The sequence below is a fragment of the Marmota flaviventris genome, chromosome 2, assembly GCF_047511675.1.
Source record: "Marmota flaviventris isolate mMarFla1 chromosome 2, mMarFla1.hap1, whole genome shotgun sequence".
NCBI classification, from domain to species: domain Eukaryota; kingdom Metazoa; phylum Chordata; class Mammalia; order Rodentia; family Sciuridae; genus Marmota; species Marmota flaviventris.
Genome location: NC_092499.1, coordinates 167,241,777 through 167,265,631, shown reverse-complemented (window position 1 = coordinate 167,265,631; position 23,855 = coordinate 167,241,777). Strand labels below are relative to the sequence as shown.

Here is a 23,855-nt window from a genome sequence, read left to right as displayed (position 1 = left end):
CATGTAGAGGCTTGAAGTCCCACTTCACTTGCATGTTTCCACTTCCAATGGCACACCTCTGCCTCTGCTATGAGAGCATGCTTGGGCTAGCCTCTTGGAGGGACGACAGAGTGAGGTGGAGAAGCGCATTAGCCTCTGTGTATTCCCATCTCTCACCCAAGAGAAAAAAATAATCAGATTGAAGAATGATTACTCATTTTTTTTTTTATGTATAGATATCGGCAAGAATCCAAGACAGCATATTTTTATGCACGTATGTGGCGGTCTTAACACAAATCTGATCTGGCCCTAGAATTGAGAGCATACCAAGGACCTAAGGGTACATTTTATTTTAATTTTTATGCTGAATCATCCCTTTGAAACTTAAAGAAAATAAAGACAAGTAAGAATGTAGGATAAAGAGCAGATAAATATGAGGGATATGTACTGAAGACTGGTTGGTCTGTATGATAAGAGTTTTGTGAGCAAATTAATTTGAGTGTGAGTAGTATTTTGGTGTTCATTAATGCAGACATGGCCTTGACTGAGGCCGGAAATGAGGCTGTTATGGTTTGGATAAGCTGTCAATGCAGGAATATTCAGAGGTTCAATGATTAGATCATGAGAGTTCTAACCTAATCACTCCATCCTAGTTTGAGTGGACTGACTGGGTGGTAACCCTACACAGGTAGGGTGTGGCTGGAGGAGGTGTCACTGGGGGCATTCCCTGGAAGGATTTATATTCTCTGTAGCCCCTTCCTTTTTCTTTTTGCTTCCCAGCCACATGTCCCTTTGGCCTCATCTCCAGCCCAGAGTGATGGAACTGGCCAACCGTGGACTAAACCTCTGAACATGTGAGCCAAAATAAGCTTTTCCTCCTCTGCGTAGGTCTTGTTGGGTATTTTGGTCACAGAGTTGAAAACCTGACTAATACAGATGCTGCATGGAACTGACTTCACCCAACTACAAGTTTATCGGCCTGATTTGCTCTTTGTGGCTGCTGAGGAACAGAATAGGAAGCTCTAAGTGCCTTGTTGTTTGTGTTATGCTTGGCTGAATGTGGAGTCATCATCTCAGCTCATGTGTTATCCACAAGACATTTTTTCCCCCTGATTTATAGTTGAAGTACTTGATTTATTTTTGTTTTTGCCAAGTTAAGAAAAAAAAAATGAGGACCATCCAGATCAGACATAGCTGGAGGTCTGATAACTCCTCTTTTTTTGCCAGTAGACTCCTGAGTTCTGAAGTGCTAAGATGGAGAAGGGAAGTGAAAGATTAAGGGTGTCTTATTTCATGCCTAAACCTTTATGATGTCTTCATATAATTCTGTACTAGGAAGTAAAATGAACCCTTACAGAGGGCTACGACCTGAGCTTACATACAACATGCAAAATATGATGGATCAAAATTCTCCCCAGACTTGGACAAGGGTTCAACAATATATATTCAGAAACTTATGCAAGTAGAAATGAAGATGATAATTTCACACTGCTGAGCAACCCTCCTGGAAATGTCCCTAGAACTCTGGATAATGAAAACCGATAAACTCAGCATGCATTTTCTTCAAAGTTTCTAACTTTGGAAGGAATTCCTAGATATAATAGGTATGTGGGAAAAAAATCATGTTGACAGCACAACAATTCATTCACTTCCTAACATGGCTAGTCATGTACTGTACTTTCGTGCAAACAATAAGGTTATTGTTCAGATGGGAAAACAAGCGATTTGTTGGAAGGCGAAAAGGTGAAAATGTTCTATAACCTGATTTTATTTTGGCAGGCTGCACGACATTTTTCTAGGTAGTTTTAAAAGATACATTTAATAGACACATGTTTAAAGATTTGGACATTTGTGAAAGTAGGTATTCCTTATAGTTTTCTCATTGGTTTCATCTGGGATATATGTGTTTTTATTTCTATTTGCCTAGATCTAGTGGCTCAACTTTCTTATTAAGTAAGGACAAAAGGGACCCAGGTAACAATGTGTACTCTGTTTCTCTCTAGGATGCAAGAGTTGGAGGGATTCTGGCTGGAAATCCTTCAAAGGTGACAATAAGCTGATGAGTTAATATGATCCAGGACTGTGATGAATGAAGCTTGCTGGTAAGTTTGATTCATGCTCAAATTAGAGGACCTTTGCAGAGTGGCCTCATGCTGTCATGCTTCCTTCCCTTACTATGAATCCCCAAATTCTGGCTGACTTTGGTCCAAAGGGGGATGGGTGGGAAGGAGAAAAGAAAGAACCCAGTGCTTTGGGTAAAGAATAGAAGTTTGGATGCTCCTGTACCATGTACTTCCCACATTTTTGAGATCTACAGAAGTATAGAGTTCTGCTTCCATTCAGGGTATTTGGATATTTGCAAACTGGGGTTAGGAGTACTTATTAATCCCCTTAATATAGATACTATTCATATAGTGCTTAGAGTCTTTTTTAAAAAGCATTCTTTCTCCTGAATTGAAAGACACCTTAACTTATGCTGATATATATGATATATATCATGTAGTATTTATATATATATATATATATATATATATATATATATATATATATATACACGCACACACAAGGGATTTAATCCAGGGATGCTTCACCTCTGAGCCACATCTCCAGCCCTTTTTATTTTTTATTTTTGAGACAAGACCTTGATAAATTACTTAGGGCCTCACTAAATTGCTGAAGCTGGCCTTGAATTTGTGATTCTTCCTCCTCAGCCTCCCAAATCACTGGTATTACAGGCATGTGCCAGCATGCCTGGCTTATCTATAAATTTCTAAACACAAAGATCTTTATAGGTTTTTGTTTGTTTGTTTTTGCCTGACTTCTAATTAAAAAAAAATAAATAAGGCCAAATTTGTATTTTATCTCTAAGCACAAAATAACAGGCACCTAGTTTTTATTGCCCCCCCAAGAAAAATCTTTGGTTACACACTCATACATGCACGCATGTGTGAGAACACATTCACACAACAAAATTAATAAGCTCTTTCCAATCTACTGCTCTCAATATTCACCCTTCCATCCCAGTAGGATATAGCGAAATATCTAAGAAAGATTTAGGCACATTCTCAAGTAGCAGGGAATGGATTCCCAGCCCCTCATATTCTGTCTACAGAGTCTTTTGTGGGCGCCATGGTCAGACTGGATGCTTCTTCCTACATTTGTTTCTAGGTTCCTCCCAAGTATTTGGATCTCTCTGGTTTCCATCTGAATGTCTGCGGCTGAGAACAACCATGTGAGCAAAAATAGTCCAGGGGCAAAACAAACTCAGACAGGCTGCAGTGAGCTGGGAACTGCAGCCTGAAATATCTGCATTGTCATCAGCCGGTGCTAAAAGGAGGTCAGTGGATGTTTCTGGATTGGAGGCATAAGCAGGATATGGAATCTTGGAAGGTTTTTATTCTATTGATATCCATGTGATTTGGGGGTATTTGCTAATAGTTCTTGCTGCTAAGTTTGAGTGCCAGAGTAAATAGTAGTGGCAAAGGAAAAAAGCCCTCTGGAGCTCATTTAAAGAAAACTGGAAGGAGACTTTTTCCTGCCAACCTGGGCTTCATCTTTCAACCCACAATTGAGAGAGATGGAGACAGAGACAGATATGCAGCAGTCTGGTAGACAATTTGCAGAAGAGGAGTTGCCATTTTCAATTTAGTTTTTATGGGTTGGTCATGATTACTGATCGGATTATTGTCATGTCCTTTGGTGTTTACTCCTTGCTCCTCATGAATTATGTCATTCTGCTTCCTCCAGCATTACTTACAAGCAAATACTACAACTGACCCCAATTTGCATGGGGAAAATGACATAGAAGATTGAGTGAATTGCCAAGGACACAGACCTGGAAAGTAGGGAGAAAGAAGGTCGATCTGAATGTGGAAAGGCTGGATCCAATGTCTATTCATTATCAAAATTATGATTATCTTCGCCTTTCTTTCATCATATTCTTCACTTTTTTCCTTTCTGATACAGACTATCCTTTGAAAATACCTTGGATTTAGGTTAGAGGATCTCTCACTGACATGGCTCTTCAGAGTAGTTTATGAGATATTAGAGGATGTGAATTGTCTCCGCTAATACTACCACCCATGAGCACCAATATTGATGGAATCAATATTGATTCCATCCCAGTATATGCAGCCATCTTAATAGTTCCAAGAAATATTTCCTTTTAATAATTTTTTCATTCATAACTGTGGTTTGAGTGAGGTGCAGTGTTGCATGCCCATAATCCCAGCAGCTTGAGAGGCTGAGGCAGGAGGATTACAAACAAGTTCAAGTGACTTAGCGAGACCCTAAGCAACTTAGTGAGACCATGTGTCAAAATAAAACATAAAAAAGGCTGGTGATATAGCTTAGTGGTAAAGATCCTCTAGATTCAGTCCCTAGTACCCCCACAAAAAATATTAAAGATGCAGTGACTGAACTATCTTGTACACCAAAATTTTTCATATATAAAAAATAGGTATCTAGGGCTGGGGTTGTGGCTCAGCGGTAGATAGCTCGCCTCGCACTTGGGAGACCCTGGGTTCGATCCTCAGCACCACATACAAAAATAAACAAGTGAAATAAAGGTGCTGTGTCCAACTACAACTAAAAAATAAATATTTTTAAAAATAGGTATCTATTTGAATTTGGGAATATTCTGTGGCAGGACTAAGTTTTGTGTGGAAGAGGGGAACCCAGCATGGTGCTGAGATTACTGACTATGACATCACCAATCAGGTTTTAATATTGACCTAGACACTTATTTTTGCCTTGGTCAGGTTAAATAACCTTTACATGCCTCAGTTTCCTCATCTGTAAAAAAGAGGAATAATAATAAATATCCTACTCCCTAGGTTTGTGACGTTCAGAGTTGGCATTTTAAGCATATAAAATCCTATTTTTTTCAATCAGAAATTGCTTGGTAAACACTTATTTGTTTATTCTTAAATGTATGGCACTCAGGGGACACCAAAGCCACCAAGGACATCTTGTGTGCATTTTCTGAATAGAAGATTCTAGAGTTTCATTCCTCAGCAAGGTAATATTTTCCAGGTACCGTGCCTTCAACTTGATATGCAGTTGGTATCACCTTTCTGCAATTTAACAGGCTGAGCACTTTAATGTCATTTGGAGCATCTTCTTTCCTACTTTATACATAAAATTGGTCACTCAGAGTTATAGATCACTTTTCTGTGACACTAAAATTGCCTTCTTTCTATCCCCCAAATTGGAACTTCCTGCCATCCAATGCAAACAATCCCCTCAAGCCCCTTTTTTGTAACTCTGCATTGAGTCACCCCTCACTCACTGCCTCCCTGACTGCTGTTCCTCTTCCCTATCAGTTGCCCTTCAGAGTATCTGCAGATGTCCCAGCACCAGCCATAACCTCATCTTGTATGTACACTTCCGTGGCCCTTTCATTTCTGAGCCTTTCACCAATGAGCCACAGCCCTAGGCCTATTTTGTATTTTATTTGGAGGCAGGGTCTCACTGAGTTGCTTAGCACCTTGCCATTGCTGAGGCTGGCTTTGAACTTGCAATCCTCCTGTTGCAGCCTCCTGAGCTGCAGGGATTACAGGCATGTACCGCCGTGCCTGGGCAAGGCTACAGATCTCTTAAAGAACATATTGACTCTTCTCTTGCCCTCTTATTTTCATTTCCTCAATTGCCCTCAGCTGTTCCCAGAAATAATCCTGCTGATTTATCAGTAATGTCTCCCCATGACTTAAGGAAAAAAACTCCAAACACCTGTATACAGCATTCAAGGCCCGGTCCTTAAAAATCATACCAAATATGCAAGGAACAACTGGATAAACACTGCCCTTCCAAAAATCTCCTCCTCTTGTCAGCCTTAATCACCCCACTGCATGTGGGCTCCTAGTTTGTACTTCTCTTTACTTCTTTTATCTCTTTACATTCATGAATTACAGGTGTTTGCTCATTCTTGTACTCTGAAGAATTCATTGAGAATCTACCTTTTGCTGTCACAGTCTAAGCCCAGAGCTGAGAAAGGTGCCAGGACTCACTAAATGCTGATTCACATGAATTGTTTAGACTCTTAGTAATCAGGCCTTGGCCACAGTGGTTGGTCTAATGGTGAAGCCCAGGCAAATGACTGTGTGTGATGGATGGTTTTAGTAAAAAACGCATTGGAAATTTGGGGGGTGGGGGAAATTTGTTGTAAATAATAGAGCAGTGCATACTAAATTCAAAATTGAAAGAAAAAGAAAATGAGCAGCAACACTGAAAATTGTAAGCAACAATTGAAATTATTGGCAGCTTTTCTCTTTTTATAGACAGTATTGGTTGAAAAGTATTTTCTGTAACACCATGGATCTGAGAGAAATATTCGATTCATGTCTGAGTGTTACTGTTTGAGGGTGGATAGGACACCGTTGATTCTGTCTTCAGAGCTCTATGATGATATTTACACAAGATTTCTAATTCTTTTCCTTTTCTGTCTTTGGTAGGTCCTTGGAATCCAATGTGTAATAATTCACCACTCTAAAGGTGTGTCAAGATCCATTTTTTCCCATTACAGTCTCAGTAAATTGCCTATTTACTCAGGCATAAAAAAATGTCCATAAAAATTTAAAGTTGTAATTTTATTAATGCATCACTTATTTACCTACTAATGTACGTGTCCAACTTTTAAAGATTGGTTCAGTTATTTTTATAATGGCTCTGAATCACTGAGTCATCGGTTCAGAGTCATTCTCTATGGTGAATTCATAATGCCAGCAGCCACAACCTACTTTAGGAAATCAGGATTCAAATCAATTTTCCATTCCCAACATTCTTTGGATGTATTCAAAGGAAGCTGGAAAGATTCCCACAATTCAGGACCCTGTATGTGGTCTGTCTTGACAAAGCAGACAAACAGTAGCTCCCAAAATCTTGTTTCAATATCTAATTCCACCACTAAATAGTATGTGATCTTAGATTTTCCATTTTGTCTCTCTGGACTTCAGTTTCCTCAATTTAATATGATAAAACTAGAAGAAATTTATTTAATCAGATGTATATCTGAGAACCTTCCCTAGACCATGGGATAGATATACAAGTGTTCCTTGACTCACAATGGATTTATGTCTTGATGAACCCCATCATAAACTGAGAATATAAAATGCATTGAATATGCTCACTCTTGAATGTGTAACTCATCAATATAGTGCACTGTGGAGTATCAGTTGCTTACTCTCATGATAATGTGACTGACTGGAAGCTGCAGTGTGTTGTTGCAGTCCATTATTGTAACAGTATTGCATTGCATATTGCTAGAGTTGGAAAAAAATCAAAATTCAAATCTGAAGTCAGGTTTGTATGGGATGCATATATATAGCTTTTGCACCATAGTAAAGTAAAATAAAATAATCATAAGGCATGGGGTGCAGTGTGCACACCTATAATTTATCTTTCCTGAAATGGAGGCACATGCTTGAAATCTCAGCTTCTCAAGAGGCTGAGGCAGAAGGATTCAAGTTTGAAGTCCACCCTAGCAACTTAGTGAGACTCTGTCTCAACACAAAATATTTTTTAAAAAGACTTAGTAATGTAGCTCTTTGGTAGAGTGTTTCCAGTTTCAGTCCCCAGTATTGTTAAAACAAACAAAAGCTGATGATAAGGCAAAACATCCTAAATTGGGGACCATTGTCTGTCTGTATGAGTGTATAAATATATAGGAGCTCATAACACATATATGTGTGTCCAGTGTGGATGACAGATGAATGGAATAGGAACTTGTGAGCTAAGGAGACAGGATTTTCCTACATTCATGTGCTCTATGTTTATATCATATTGAACTTGTGAAGTTCTGTAAACACAGTAGCACCTTTCTCATTGTATGCTTTGGTACCTTGGTCTATGCATAAAGTGAATTCTCTTTCTTTTTCCTGCTTATCCCTTAGGATTTAACCTCAGGAGTTGCTTCAAATGATTAGAACTGTCTAAGGCAGGATATCCATAGTCATTGTCCTTGAATTTTATCTCAGCACCATATTAGTTCTATTTACTCATTTACAATCCCATTAGATGTAAATTATTTAGGTTGGGGTCATTTTTGTAAATCTCAACTATGTTTAACTATGGCCGGGTAGATATAATATATCTTGATTTTTAAAGTTGATACTTTATATTTCCTTGTTAACAGTGTTCAAATTATTCTATAGCAAGGTGGGTCAGTAACACTCATTCAGTTATATAAGACAGACTCTTACAGCAGAATTTTCTCTACTTTTTAACTGAAAATCAAATGCTATGAGTTTTGCTTTGACAATCCACTTTTATTCCATCTAAACAACTTTTCCTGAGCCTTCCAGCCTCCTCTGGCATTGTTTCCAAAGACTCTTCTCATGTCTTGTTTGGATTTTCTTTCCTTCTAATGTATGTATGATCTTCATCAATGCTACTGTTATCCCCTTTGTTATTCAGTCTTTCATTGCTGTGACAAAAGTATTTGACAAGAACAACTTAGAGGAGAAAAAAGGTTATTTGAGATCAAAAGGTTATTTTGAGTTCAGTTCATGCTCGTGGGCTCCATTGTTCTGGGTCTGAGGTAGTGAGGCAGAACATCCTGGCAGAGGGGTGTGACAGAGGAAAGCAGCTCAGTTCACGGTGAACAGCAAGCAGAGAGAGGAGACAGGGACAGAGACAGAGAGACAGAGAGGTCCAGGGACAAAGTATAAGCCATAAAAGCATGTCTCACCAGTGATCTACTTCTTCCAGCCATGCCCTACCTGACTACAGTTACCACCTAGTACTGGAGTCCTTTCAGAGTATTAATCCATCAAATAGATTAATCCACTAATTAGGTTATTGCTTTCATAATCTGATAATTTCACCTCTGAACATTCCTGCATTGTCTGTCACATAACTAATTGGGGGACACCTCATATGCAAACCATAGCATCCCTGAGTTTCCTAGTTGCCTTATAAATACAAAGCACGCATGAACACAAAAGTAATTGTTTATTTGCTGGATGTAGTAGACATTCAAGTGGGCAATATACCAACCTACGTATGCAATCAATGAAATTTTTGGAAAAGAATAAACACTGAGGTTTGGAGTATTTGAGAGATAAACATTTGCCAGATACTGTTTTATATTTATATATATGAGTGATTACGGAGAGAATGGAGAAAGTCATGCCACAGAGGTACAGTGGACCAGCCTTTTCCAACCAAGTCTATCTCAGAATCACCCATGAGATTTTAAAGCATCCAGATTCCCAGAATCTAGGCCTAGGGAATCTGACTTGGGAAGTCTGGAGTGGAGGTACAACATCGTTTCTCTTAAAACCCTCCACAATAGCATTGAAAAGAAGTCAGGGCTGGGAATCTCCATAGCAAACAAGACAATTAGGAGAGGTTTGTCCCAAGGACTTTGATTCCCTCAAGAGGTTATTGCCTTTGAAAAAGTGACCCTGAGGGCCTCAATTGTCTTAGTTCCTGAGAATATTTCTTGGTTTTTAAGTCTGTTCGTGTGAGCTACAGGATTTTAGTGAGCACAGAAACAATACGTTAATTAAAATCAACCATTAAGTTGAAGCAGAAATGCCAGCAATCTACTTGTTGATTGTTGACAGACTGAAGTGGGAGGATTTGAGCCAGTTCACATCCTATATGTTGGACCAACAGGGAGTACATGAGTTGATCTTTAAAAGTTCTCTAACAGACCAATGTATTCATGGACTTTCTCAGAAGGTCTGGAAAACAAGAAGGCTGTGTGGTCTAGAAAGAAGGGATCAAGACCTTGGACCTCCTCCCAGAGCTGCTGCTAACCACACTTGTGACCTTGGGCCAATTATTTAAAATTTTGAGGTCAGTTTTCTTATCTGTGAAATGCATAGGCTGTATAAATTACTCGACAAGTTCACTTCCAATTTAAAATTTTATGATTTAAAAATATAATCTATAGAATTTCTTAATAATTCTAAAATAACTAATGAGGTTAATATTCTCCCTGAGAGTGGGGTAGGGATCAATACAAAAATGGTGCTGTTGTATTCTCCCTGAATTTCATGAATCAAGGTAACCTGTATTGGTTCACCATCATGTTGCAATGTAGTCTGAAAGAGTCTTCCTGTTAATACCCTGTGTTTAGTTTAACCACTTGGCATTTAATGATCAACATTCATGGAAGGAAATTAAATTCAAATGACCCCCAATAATGGATCATTCCATTCAATCGAGTAAGTTATTCTTTTTATTTAGTTCTTAATAATAACATGTAGAGGGGCACAAATTATTTACCTACAGTTTGATGATTGTTTTTTTTTTCCCCAAAGTGAACACATCCATGTAACCAGAACTCAAATCAATAAACAAAATATTACAGTGCTTTGGGTATGGCCCAGACAGACTTACTTCAATCACCATTTCTCATCACATCAAAGGTAAGCCACTATCCACACTTGTAATGCTATAGACTAATGTTTGCCTGCTTGTGTCTGTCTTCTTTCTATCAACATTATGTTTTGAAATTCATTCATATGGTAATATGTAGTGGACATTGTTCATTCTTAGCTCTGTACAGTAATCCATTGTATGTGTATAGAACAACTTAATGTTGATGAGTATTTGAATAGTTTCCAGTTTGGGGTTCTACAAGTAATGCTGCTATGAACATTCTGGTACATGTCTTTTATTGACCTATATTTGCATTTCTGTTGGGTGTATTCCTCAGAGAAGAATTGCTGGGTCATGAGGTATAGCACGCTGATCTTGAGCATCTCAATAAAATAGGTTTATTGCTGGTTGTCTGAGGTCCCGAGTATACTCCAGCCCTCCAGGGGCCAAATCATTGCTTCTTAGGTTAGAAATGTATCAAGAAATCATTCATACATACCTGAGCTACGGACACACTTCTGGCTTAAGTGAGTCTATACTAATGTTGAAACACATGATTTTTTTTTTCATTGAAGACCAAACACACAATGACAGAAGGAGAGTTATACTACATAGTGGCAATAGGCACTCCAATGTCACAATGAGTTTGAAAAAGAATGCCCTTATAAAAGAAAAAAAAATAAAAAGCAGGGAAGAAAGAAAAACACCATGTTCTGCTAATAGTCGCATGTGAAGTCATCTGGGGAATATTAGGCATGGTGGGACTGTGTTTAATTCTGATTTGTTTTGAGTTTAAATGAGGATGCAGACAACCTGAAGCAAGGGCCTCCCAGACATTAGTCCCTGTAATTGATCGTGAGATTTGGTACATAAACAGTTTTATGGTTCTTTTCTTCCCAAGCCTTCCTGAAGGATCCATTTTTAGGCCTCTTAGAAAGTCACCTGCTCATTATTTCCATTGCATGTGGGTGGGGTAGTTTGGCCCAAAGGGCAATTCCCATGTCTTTGTGCTGCTATTATTGGAGTTTCGTTTCTGCCAGAGGTCACGTCCACGTTATTAATTAGTGGCCTTCTGGCCCTTACATGGATAGAGCTGCTTTATGCAGTGCATTAGGCTCAAATTAATAGAAGATCCTCACAAAATCTGCAGATGGGTGGGGGAAGCGGGGAAGAGTGGGAAGCCCCTTTCACATTTTCCAGAGAATCTATCGCGGTCTGAGAAGTCCTGAGCAAGTTGTAATGGGCATATGAAGATAGTCCACGTTAAACATGGTGGGTCTTGGAAGCAGAGCCTGAGACAAAGATTTGGGTGCACATGGTTTATCAAGGATATATTTTCCTGAGAAAGGGCATCGGAATGAGATAATTTAAAAAGGCAATGGAATATGCTAAACAAGTATATCATTTTGCCTGATCCTATGGAAACTCTTGAAATATAAATTGTACCACCCAGAGGTGTGGAGGCCCAGCACTTTGTAACCCTTTGTCATTTATGTCAGTTAGTGGTCAGTTGCAGAATGCCCATGAGCAATCTCCTAGGAAGGAAACTCCCATTCAACCATCAGCACTTCTACAGAGAAACAGGGAACTGAGAGGAATTAGTGGCCAACAGGAGCTAGGAAAGAGGGTGAGAGGGGTGGATACACTGGCTAGTGAAGGGGACTCAGGTGGGGACAATAACAGCTATTACACACAAGTTGTGATTCCCAGAAATTTTACCATAGGGGATGGGAGTAGAGGGATCATTTTTTTTTTTAAAACTCTAAACATTTGGTTGACCATTCAAAAAATAACAGGCAGCTGGGCATGGTGAAATGTGTCAGTAATCCCAGCAGCTGGGGAGGTTGAGGCGGGAGGATCGTGAGTTCAAAGCCAGCCTTAGTAACTTAGCGAGTTGCTAAGCAACTCAGTGAGACCCTGTCTCTAAATAAAATACAAAAAAAGGCTGGGGATGTGGCTCCTGGTACCAAATAAACACATAAATGAATGAATAAATAAATAAATAACAGGCAACAATTTATGGTTGTACCTTTTGCTTACTAATAGGTATTTGGTCAATTTTCTTCAAACTTCTTCTGCAAAAAAGCCTGCTTCTCCCTTAATTCCACAAATACTTTGTATTCTTTTCCTGAAACCCAAACATCTCTCCTTTCTCATATCTAACTGAAAATCTATGGTATCACTTAGATTTAGCAAAATATCCCCATTCCTTTCTGAAATGTGAAGCATATCTGTCATCTGCAGCCTTTCTCTTTTGTGACAAGTATCCCTCATCACAGAGACTATTATTTAATGAGAGATTAATTGTCTTATCTTCACAAATAGACTGAGTTTGTCATAGGTTGGGATTCTGTAGAAGCAGACCCTGAGTTGAGGATTTGATTGTATGGATGCGATTCTGGGGAGCACTGATAGAAGAATGGGGAAGTGAGAGCAAAGGGACAGCAGGCAACTCTAGGTGCATTGCCCAAGAAGGTTGTCACTGTCAATGGCTACAGCCTAATTCTACAGAAGTCTTCCAGGAAAATCTGTAATTGTACCTCCCAGGTGATGATAAAATGGGGCATTTATCATCCAATTCTTGTCCATCATTAATGAGGGGGCAAGTAACTCCCTGTAACTCCCTGACTCTTCTGTTATGTAGAGGCCAAGCACACTTCCCCTACTAGAGAATGTGTTCAAGCCGAGAGATGTGGGCATTTGTACTAAGAAATCGAAATGATATGAGGACTATGAATGTGGAGGTGATATGGATAGTTCTATGACATCTACCCTGAGCTTCAAGAAGACAAGTATCTTAAATGCATCCAAATCCTCCTTTCTAGCTTATAGGGAACATGCAGCAATGTGTTTGATTAATTGATCTGTTGGTTGCTGATGACTCAGAGTGGTGTAAATGATAATATGAAACATATATTTATACTATTATCTTGTGGAATTTAAGGAGCTTAAGGCAATAACTTAGTAGACTAAAATTAAAATAGTTCAAGACTAAATACCACTGCATTTATGCCTCATCAATTGATAAACATTGTTGTGGATGGTAGATGATACTAAGAAATTTCAAAAATTTGATGGACCTGTGTCATAGGTTGGATGCTCAAGTTCACTGTATTTGGGGGATATAAGAATCTATGTAGTTTATAACATCTTCCATAAAGCCAGATTCCCAAATTCAACCTCTAGTTCTCACAGCAGCAGACACTCACAATTCTCATGAAATTCGTTCTCCATGATATGTAACGGATTTTTACATGCTTTCTGTAATGTTTGCCAATATCCTATGGAGTAGGCAAGTGGTAATGTGGGGCTCCTTTCCTCTTTGTAACAATATCAAGTGCACCTATTTTAGAATGGAAAACCTCCCAGTTCAAGCTCAGCATGTGAAATGTATTTTTCAAATTGTATTTTCCATCCTTTTGTGCATTCACAAATGTCCTTCAAGTGCCTGAAATGTGCCAGACACAGTTCTAGATGCTTGGGATCATCTTTGAACAAGCAGCTGTCTGCCTTCAGTGGGCTTACCCTGTAGCTAAAGGAATAATGTCATTCAATAAATGAAATGAGAAACTAGTATGGTATATTAGGAAGTGTTGTATTATGGGTAAAAACAGGGTAGGACAAAAGGGACAAGGGCTGTAGGTGGATGAGTGAAAATTTTCTATAGGATGGTCATTCAAAGTAACTGAGAAGATAATATAATTTTTTAAATATACATAACAGTAGAGTGTATTTTTGACATATGATATATACATGGGGTGCAACCGATTACAATTTTGATCCCTTTCTTGTGGTTGAACAAGATGTAGAGTTATACTGTTTGTGTACCAGAGAAGGTATCTGAACAAAGAAGGTGCCCATCATTTTCCCCTGTTGATTAGATGGTACATTATTTCATTTTCTTTGCGATATGGCATATATTTTCTTTTATGAGTCTCCTAGTTCCTGAAATTAACCACAAAACCTGTATCTCCTGAGTGCTCTAAGTCTGTTATTATACCTTCCCTTTCATATATAATAATTCTGACTTTCTTTTGGCTTCTTTTAACATGAGTATCACTGTACAGAAGCAAAGTCAAGCCCCAAACACTCCCTTCTAGAGTAACTCTTATTAATACTTTTGATGTGCTTAATGTGTTGCTTTGGAGGTTGATCTGGTTTTCTTTGCATTGCATTGATTAAACTATATCCTTTTTGGATTAGTATTTCTTCTTTCTCATTGTTTAATCCTCACTGGTTGTTACTCACAACAAAAGAAAAACACCCACAGTGGAAAACACACACACACACACACACACACACACACAACACACACACACACACACATACACACACAATCTGTACATCTCATGAGCTTTATTTAGCTAATTCTAATTGAAACACACATGACCAAATGACACTTATGATTTCTTTTCTATTACTGCTCCTCCTAGAAACGTTTCTAAAACAAGATTACTGTTTGTTCTCATCCTTCTTTGGGGTGAGGAGAATCTCCAATGAGCATAAGAAATGCAAAGATTCCAGTACTCCAGAATATTCCAAATGGAATGCCTTTTCCTGCCTAAGCATGCTCTCTGCCTTTGATGAGATGCTGTGGACATCAGGCTTCTTCTTGAGGCATCTCTGCCCAAGCTGTTGCTTTATTCAATCTTGTATTCATCTTGTCTGATCTTCAACAGATATGCTGTACATTGTTAGACAATAAGAGATTCATTATTTGAAAGCCAAAATATAAGGAAGTTTCTCTCAATCCATATCAAGAATGACTTTGCTTATAAAGACAATAGACTATAATTGTAACCCACTTTTACCCCCTGCTTTCTAGATGCAACTGGAACCAGAAACAAATTTTATTTTTTTGAATTTGCAATTCATTGGAGCTTTACTTTTATGAATTACCTTAAATGTAAAAGAATAATTTATTCCTTCTAAGATCCTGAAAAAATTTGTTACATATTTTTGCAAAACATGCATATAAATCAGATTTGAACAAATTAAATCCTATCTGAAACGTACAGGAACAGCTCAATATAGCAAATGTATCTGTCTACAAATAATACTTTTAAAATATTCAACTTCTGTAGTTCAAATTAGTTTCTTTTTTATTTGACTTCAAATCAAATCAGATATATGGGACTGAGAGGAGACTATGAATACACATTGTTTTTTTTTTTTAATTTTAATGTCTGACACATTTATGAGCACCATGTTTTATTTATACAGTGAACTAATAAAAATGTATAATTCTGAAAAATTTTTATCCTTTAATTGTCCTGTGGATATTATTAACTGGTCTGGTGGTTTTAGGAATTTGAAAGTATAGAGGTGACCAAACATCATCAGGAATGTGCATTCATCAGACACCTTTAATAGGACAGGTTCACTTGACAAGATGCTGACTCCTAACTTGAGCTCTTTGCAGTATTAATAGGGTACACCAGCTCACCTTGCTTTTAGCATTAGACTGGGAATTTGGTGACTTACCAGCAAAAGGAATATGCTATATACTTAGTCTATATCTCTCTCTTCCTTTTTAGGACTAATGATTTAGAAGTCCCTAGACATACAGTGATTACTATATCCAAACTTTAGAGTCAGAGCTGTGTATTAACTTTATTTAGACCATGAGTCTGACATATTTTTTGGTCAGCTGATTCAAGAGTAGCTCTCTGGCCATGCAGGAACTGTCACTTTCCTTGTGACAAGTAAGTACTCTAGAAGGAGATGCCAAAAGGGACTTTTTATTTTGCAGGTACTTATTGGGTGGGGGAAATTGCTGAGGTGCCCCAGATTCTGGGTCAAGTTCTCCAGAATATTGCATGATGGAAATCCCTTGAAACATATCTGTCTTATTCCAAATGGCCTCTGCCACTTCCAGGTGAAAATGCTCCTCCTTGTCCAAAGCACCAGTGCCTCATACTGAATCAGAGGTGGAGGCTGAAGGCAGAGATGCCTCTACATCTGCACTGGCATTGATTCTAGAACCAAAATACCTGGTTAGTGTCTGTTATTTCAATGGGAAATAAACCTCTGCACTTCAATTCCAGATTATCCATTAAGCTATCAGACTGTTCCCCAGAAAGCACCACCTGCAGACTGATTGTTGCTGAACTCAGTGAGCGTCAGTGGGCATCATGACCCCAAAGCTCCTGGTATAAGGAGAAATCTGGTTGACTTAGAGACTGTTTCTGCCACTTGGCAATTTTCCTTGAGTTCTTTCAGAAGTTTGGCCTGGTAAGTTGATCTTTGTGTAGAAAAAAATGCACAAAAACTAAGAGACACTATGTTCTCACAAATCATTTTACAAGGAAGGAGCTATTTTAATCCAAAGATATGAGAGCTAGTCATTCTGAAATGTTTCATTGGCTGGCTGGTGGCTACAGTCAGATTCTCCCTTTATAAGCAGAGAAGTAGAACATTTTGGAATTATTTGAGTCCTTAGAGACCATTCTTCCTTAACACCAGCATTTTATAGATGAGGGAGCTAAGACCAAGAGACTTTCATTATGTCTATCAACCCTTAAAGGGTTCCTGTCTGTCCTTCCTTACTTCCTCCCTCTCTTCTTTTTTCCTTCTTTCTTTCCTTTCCTTGACTTCCTGACTTCCTTTTTATTATTTTAGTTTTTTTTATTTTTAATATGCACACTTATGGGGTATACTATGATAATATGAAACATGTATCCAATGCTTAATGATCAAATTGGAGTACTTGGCATTTCCATCTCCTAAAACATTTATCTTCTGGTTTTACCTTCTTATCTCTCTTTTCCCTTTCTTGCTCTCTGTATTTCTCTGTCACTCTCTACTTCCATCATCAAAGGGACACATAAAGATATAACATAAATGTGGGGACTATACATACAATTTTCTTCGATCATACCTTGTAATCAGTATCTTTCTCAACTCTTTCTGTCCCCACTTAGCTTAATAGCTCACCCTTTTAAACTCGAACAATTTTAATGTGGTTTTATCATTAAGAGACATAAAGGTTTTGATAGTGGTGATTTTCAGGATTTCACAGGTGCTAGATTTAGCTTTTAGTCTCACAAATAAAAAAAGAAGAAAAATTACCCAAATCAGTAGAGTAAAATCTGAGTTGCAAAATTACATATACCCATATTCAAATTACCACATTGATGGTAGGATTCTTTTTTTCTGTTAGAAAATATGTTTTTAACAATAGTTTTCGATGACAGCAAAGAATCCCTTAGGTATAATAGAGACCAAGACATATGATAACTTCAAGAAATTGACACTCTGTTTAGAAGATATTTTGATGTTAATTGTCCCATTGCTAAACTGGTAGCTTTAAGCTAAGTTACTTTGGAAAGCATTCCCAGGAATGATTATAGCCAGGAAACTCTACAATCTTTAAATACTGCTAGAGGGGGAAAAAAAGTGGAAGTGAAAAAAATTGAATTAAGAGGCAAAATTAATCCACTGTGCAATTATACCTTGTATATGTATCTGTTTGCCTCAAACTTAAAGGTAGCCAGATAATTTCTATAGAGCACACAAGAGGAAGTCTTCTGAATTTCAGAACTCATCAGAAATTTAAGAAAATCTATTTCTCGAATGCTATTTTCTATGCTGTCTCCATCTGATGAGATTGCAAATCTCTAATTAAAAAAAAAAAAAGAAAGTCTACAATTCCACTCACATAGCTTTAGGGCATCAAATCCATCAGCACTCCAATTGTTTGACCTCCATGAACAAGGCAATGGATTTCATTCTTTGCAAAGCTGTAGTTTGTGTAGCTGTGGATACTCCTACTTTTTAGGGGAGGTACTGTGTAAATTTAAAATAATGCTAGATTCCTATGCATTTTGTTAAACACATTTGGTTGTTTTCTAAAGGGCCATATGAAGCCATGTGAGATTTCTCCTGATGGATAAAATACTGATCCTCCTTACATATCCAATCGTTATTTACTTTGTGAAAGTGCATAGAAACATTTCTATTAATAAATAAAATTTCTTTTTACTTTTAAATGAAAAATGCATAACTTCTTATGTACATTTTTGGAACCAAATAACTTAATAGGGGGCATATCAGACCACTGGCATTTATAAGACAAATGATGGATGCCAGGTGAGAAGGACATTGTCATGTGCCAATCAGTTTTAGAATTTCTACTCACTTGAAAACTATTTTTGGTGAAATTGTTCTCTGCTCCTTAACCTGGTTTGACTTTTTCATGAAAGAGACATTTTAAATATGATAAGGTATATGGTTCTTGCTTAGCCAGACCTCTTGTACATGGTCCTTTATATCAGGCCAAGTAGCTGACTTCAAAGACACTTTTTCCAAACCCTATTAGCTGATGTTTTCCATGGTCTACAACTCTTTTCCCCACTTACTTGGTTACCACTTTAGTTCTCATGAGCATCCTCTCCCCTTGGGAAAACTCACTCTGAAGGACATGTTCTACATTGTTTTCCATAGTTTCCCTTTTGGAATGAGCCCCAGTTGTCCACAGTAACTTGCTTGGTAAAGTGCTGTTTGTCTTTTGCCAGTCTCACTGCTTGCTGCTCCTCTACCAGTATTTCTTAAAATCACCTCCCAAAGACTTTGCTCTTTAATCTTTACCTCAGGTCCTACTTCTGGGTCTCCAACTGGGGGACTTCTAAAGAGTTTGAAAATGAGCACTTTTGATCTGACTATTACCCCTAAAAGAACTAAAGAAGCTAACCCCCCATTCCCAATTATTCTGGGGCTAAGTTATCACTTTGGGGTGTATTCTCCAGTTTGTTGTTTGATTTTGGTGTTTTGTATGTGGCATATCATTACCTTGCAAAATCTGCCAGAGTATAGAGAATTACGCTTAGTTGACTTCAGTCATGAATGAACACTTGCTTAGGACTGAAGCTCTGGTCAGCAGCCAGCTAAGACACAGATCATATAATTTACAAAAGCTGTGCAGTTCAACAGCTCTGGTAAATGCTGCTCAATCTTCATATTAAAAGTTTGCAGGGACAATTTTTAACATTCATTTTTTTCAGATAATTGCCTTTAATAGAGTAAGGAAAATCCACTTTTCATCTTTTTTTCCTTTTGCTCTAAGCAATTTAAGGGCAAGTTAGTTTACCAAGAACCAACACAATGCTTACCAATACTAAAATAAAAAAAAATTATGAACCTTCCTGAAAACACAGTTTCCCCATCATTTTCATCTTGAGTCTACCAAATTAGAACCTCTAGAGTGGAGAAATTCACAATTTATAATTTCCACCTTCTTATGCAAGTTACATCACATTGGCTGGGCTCTTAATGATTTTTTTTTCACTTTTCCTTTCTTCTAATCTCATAGTTAAGTTGAATCAGATTGTCCCATTCTTTTAACAATCTAAAGGAAACATATTTGCATGTACACCCTGTAGAATTGTGTTTACGTAAGCCTAGGCATAACAGAAAATAATAAGCTTAATAAGATGTCCAAATTCCTATACTAAAAACAAAACAATAAACACATAGGAATATGAGGAAGAAATGATACCCATTGAATGCATCTAGTCTGATGAGTGATAGGATAGCTGCCTATTCAAGTTGGACGTTTTACACATGATCGAAGCTTTATTTAGTCTAATGGAATGTGCTTCCTGAATTTGACTTTCAACTAAGCCAGAGCACAATAGGGAGTATTATGTGATTGGACTGAGCTCATTCCCATCTCTAAGTCATTGCGAGTCAGTCTTGCCTGCCTCTTTCTCCCAGGTAGCCCATTACCTTACTGTTCCTCTCCTGTTTAGAAATTGATCCAGGTTGTTACAGAAACATGTTTGACTTTATACATCATGGGTTCCTTTTTTCCAGTCTCTCTCTAAAGACTTGTGAAATCACTAGTAAGATTTGGCCTCATTTTACAGTTTAGGAAACACTAGCTCAGTGATTTATGGAGATAAAATTCACAGAAAATGTGACTAGTGACCTCGATTAATGAGCCATCTCACTGTTAGATCATCACATGGGTAGACAAAAGCTGTGTCTATTGCATCAGCAAAGTGAAAATAACCCCAATGTAGATTTTTATTCTGAGAATTTTATCTTTGCAATCTCCAAGAACAAAATCAAATATATCATTCTTGGAGGTTTCAGAATACTCATGTATGTCCTTACATTTATTTTTCTTTTTTAAGACAATATCAATGGGCCAAATACATTGTAATTTGTGGCTTCTGACTGTTCTTAATCTAAATCTTTCCTGCAGTGCATAGCCACTGAGCATAAACCCATAAGTGATAACATCAAAAAAAGCAATATCTAGATGCTCAGATATCCTGGGAATATTTTTCCCCCACTAGTCATCCTGAATTGCCCATGCAATCATCTAGATTGAGGTTCAATTCTCAAAATGTTTTGAATATTTAAATTAAGCACCTAAGAACCTTCCTGAGAAGAAATACAATCCATTCCTAGACAGGCTCTCAAGGGTAGTGGAGTCTAATGTTCATCTAATGGCTCATGATGTTGTGACTGGCCACAGGTGTAATGAGTGACCTGTCTTCCATAGCTCTACAGATTGTCCAAGAAAATGGCAGCCCTCCCTGCCTTTGTAAGATTTTCAAATGTTTTGGCTGAATCTTGCCTTTCTAAGACCTCTTCTTAATACCATGTCTCTGAGTCTGTCACTGCACAACAAAGAGATGTGAGGGCCTTAACATCAATGAGAGAGAACCTCATGTTTCTCTCAAGTCATCTTCCTCTGAGATTCAATGTGGGCTCATTCGGGACTGCTGGCCTATGAATTCTAGGAAGTGTGCAGTTATCAGATAGTAATCTAGAATTCATAGTAACCTACAAAAGACATTGTTTATAACAACTTCAACCACATCTCAAGTTTCTCATCCCCTGGGGTCTGGAGTGAAGTCAGAGCATCATTAGGAAATACTCTTGATAGAAATATTAGATACTGCCTCTGGATTCCAACAGTATCCCAAAGACTTCAACCTAGCTGACAGCATTTCTCACATCGGTGACCTTGTGGGGCTAATGAGGATGGTCTAGCATGACTTATTTCTACTTCTCACCTGTGGTCCTTGACCTCTTTTAGTTCCTTATCACCTTGTTCAGTTCATGCTGGGGGAAGCATTGCAGTGCAATCGTATTGATCAGGTCCTTGACGCAAAAATTTGGATGACTTAGTCTGGGAAAATTATTTTAGTGTAGCCACTCAGAGAAAATTCACATTTTCATTTTTTTATCATTCTCAACTTTCTTTGGGAATGCAGGCTGGTTTCTCTTGAAAATACTTCTAAAGATAATATGAATAAAAATAGACAATTAGACACATCAGACATTTCTTGCGATTTAAAATCCCTGGGCTAAACTCAGACTTTCCTCAATCTATAATGTAAGCCCTAGGGTAGCTAAAACTGGGAAAGATATCAATTCACTGAAATTTAAGTTAGCGTATGAAAAAAACTCACCAATAGCCAATTTGTGGAAAGCCAATTTGCACATGAACATTGATAATTTAAGAAGTACCTAAAGTCCCCTTCGGTGGTGCATGCTTGTAATCCCAGCAGTTTGGGAGGCTGAAACAAGAGGATAATAAGCAAGTTCAAAGCCAGGCTGAGCAATTTAGTGAGGCCCTAAGCAACTTAGCATGACCCTGTCTCAAAATAAAAACTAGAAAAAGTTGCGGATGTGACTCAGTGGGTAAGCACCCATGGGCTTAATACCCAGTACCAAAGGAAAAAAAAAGTACCTAAGGGTCTTAAAATGAGAAAATGTTTTGTGCTTCATTCTGTATTGTCTGTGAAAAACTACTAAATAAAACCAATTTAATTGAACTTAATTATTTCCCCTGGTACTGGAGATTGAATCCAGGGACTTAAACATATTAGCCAGTACTCTGCCACTGAGCTCTATCCCAGCCTTGAAACCTCATTTCTTTTTTTTTTTTTTTTTTTTTTTTTTTTACAAAGTATAGGGAATTAGTAAGTAAATAAGTAAGTACATAAATGCATAACAGATCTTTTCAAGGAGTGGTAAGGAAATGTCATTATTCTAAGGTGAATTAAATTGAAAGTCACACACATGATCTTTAATTCGAATCACTGACTTTCTACACATCTCTTATCAATGACAGTGCAGTTCAGTTGAATGCAGATTTATTTAGAATTCTATTTTTGGGGTTCATGAACTATTCTCAATCACTGACCATTTTATATGCAAATAGAGTTGCTTAAGTCAATGTTGCTAAGGTAACAAATGATCTTCACATTTCAGGAGGCTTAAACCACAATGTTTGTGTCTTGCTCACCTTTTATGTCCACTGATGGGGACTGCTCCATGTGTCTTGTCACCCAGAGATTAAGAATGAAGAAGATTCTGCAATCTGTATACGGGGTAAAAATGGGAGTTCATAACCCACTTGAATCTAATGTATGAAATATGATATGTCAAGAGCTTTGTAATGTTTTGAACAACCAATAAAAAAAAAGAATGAAGAACAAACTCTGTTTTGGTCCTGATACTCTCACAGAAGAGCAAAAGGTGAACCTCAGTCTACACCCATTAAAAAACAAAATAAAACAGAAGCCATTTAGGTCCACCAATGCCAACAAGGAATTCAAAATGGGATCAAATAACCTAACAGTTACAAAAGCATAAAACAATCTCACTCATTGGAATGGGGGAAAGGCATCCATATAGTAACTTTGAACATGACAATAAAAGGAGAAGAATCTATATATAAGCACTGAATTCTACTTGATGGGGCTGTGTTCCTGGAGGTATACATGTTAACAATTCTGAAACCACCATACAAACTAAACTAAATGGTTTAGTAAATGGTGGGAGCCAGTGTGAAGTTGCAGATAGGCAAAGATAGGAAGCTAAAATGGTCCATGGTAGTAGATTAGAGATATCATGTTTAGCATAATGTAGGTACAAATGGTTGCATGTGGAAATATTTATAGAGGTAAGTGCATATATATACTGGCACACACACTTATATTTTCTTGCTCAGTTAGCTGGAAGGACCTAGAATCAATGACACTTTCATGGCAAAGAGCACATTGGACACCCAGATAATTATATATAATATTATTTTGGTAGATTATGAAAAAAGCTGTTATTAACATGTAAGTTTTGATATGAATGTAAGTTTTCAATTCTGTTGAGTAAACCTCTAGGGACACTCTTTTTGGGAAGAAAATGTCAAACTCTCTTCTAAGGTGGTTTAACCAGTTTGCATTCACATAACCAATGAATGAGAGATTTTGTTGCTCCAAAGTCTTTCCAGCAATTGATATCATCCATTTTTGTAAGTGTTAGCCATTTAAATAGGTGTGTAGGTGTGTGGTGGTGTCTCATCATTCTTTTTTTTTTTTTTCTGAAGCTTCAGATGTCTCCCAAGTTCAACCAGCCAACCACCACTTAATGAATAATCTACTTTCTGAAAGCATATTGAAAAATGGTCTTATACAAAGACCATTCATTCAAATTATTAATTCATCAAAAGTTTCTTTTCATTAATGAGTACTGTGTGCAATGTAGTAGATGGATTATAAAAGTGACCACTAGGAAAATGAAAAAATTTA

The 23,855-nt window shown here is 37.6% G+C and overlaps 1 long non-coding RNA gene across 2 annotated transcripts; it reads left to right on the top strand.

The window, feature by feature from the left end:
• The first annotated feature begins 1,733 nt into the window (after nt 1–1,733).
• Nucleotides 1,734–22,712, top strand: LOC139704583 (uncharacterized). 2 transcript variants are annotated; one of them, XR_011706458.1, is made up of 7 exons: nt 1,734–1,836; nt 1,983–2,081; nt 3,148–3,316; nt 6,432–6,471; nt 9,661–9,780; nt 10,248–10,355; nt 22,540–22,712. It is a non-coding gene; the product is annotated as an uncharacterized lncRNA (long non-coding RNA). The 2 variants fall into 2 exon arrangements; XR_011706459.1 differs by lacking the exon at nt 6,432–6,471.
• The last annotated feature ends 1,143 nt before the right edge of the window (nt 22,713–23,855 follow it).